The 854-nt window shown below is 37.7% G+C and overlaps 1 protein-coding gene across 14 annotated transcripts in view; it reads right to left on the bottom strand.

Annotated features, from left to right (window-relative positions):
* Window positions 1–854, bottom strand: part of ZC3H12B (zinc finger CCCH-type containing 12B) — a 344,821-nt gene that overhangs the window by 234,568 nt on the left and 109,399 nt on the right. The window lies entirely within an intron of this gene.

The raw sequence follows: 854 nt of genomic DNA, 5'->3' as shown, positions 1-854 counted from the left end.
TGCATTCACCATCCAGTTTGATTTCTTTCTTTCACCATATATTTGGCCCCTTTTAACCACCTACCTCTTACCTTTCTCCTTCCCATCTACCATTTCATAATGAATAGTCTACCATCTCATATGACTATATCTCATAATGTCCATGAGTCTCTTTGTTTGTCTTATTTGTTTATTGCTTTTAGATTTATATCCCACATATAAATGATATCATATGGTTTTCAACTTTTTCTGACTGGCTTATTTCGCCTAGCATGATTATCTCGAGGCCCATCCATGTTGTTGCAAATGGCAGAAATTCATCTCTTCTTATGGCTAATATTCGATTGTATATATGTACCACAGCTTCTTTATCCAATCATCTACTGTAGGACACTTCAGTTGCTTCCATATCCTGGCCACTGTGAATAATGCTGTTATGAATATTGGTCTGCAAATATCTTTCAGATATAAGTTTTCAAGTCTTCAGGGTAAATACCCAGTAAAGAGTTGCTGGATCATATGGTAAATCAATTCTTAGTTTTTAAGTAACCACCATACTGTTTTCCATAGTGGCTGTACCAATTTGCAGCCCCACCAGCAGTGTATGAGGGTTTCTTTATCGCTGCATTCTCTCCAAAACTTGTTATTAATTGTCTTGTTGATAACAGCTATTCTGACAGGTGTGAGATGTTATCTCATTATGGTTTTGATTTGCATTTCCCCAATAGCTTAGAAATGTTTAGAATCTTTTCATATGTTCGTTGGCCATTTGTATGCCTTCTTGGGAGAAGGATCTGTTCAGGTCCTCTACTCATTTTTTAACTGGATTGTTTGTCGTCCTCCTCCTCCTCCTCCTCCTCCTCCTCCTCCTCCTC

The sequence above is a fragment of the Pteropus vampyrus genome, unplaced genomic scaffold (assembly GCF_000151845.1).
Source record: "Pteropus vampyrus isolate Shadow unplaced genomic scaffold, Pvam_2.0 Scaffold516, whole genome shotgun sequence".
Lineage (NCBI taxonomy): Eukaryota > Metazoa > Chordata > Mammalia > Chiroptera > Pteropodidae > Pteropus > Pteropus vampyrus.
Note: the sequence above shows the minus strand (reverse complement) of the source record. Positions and strands in the feature narration are given on the sequence as shown.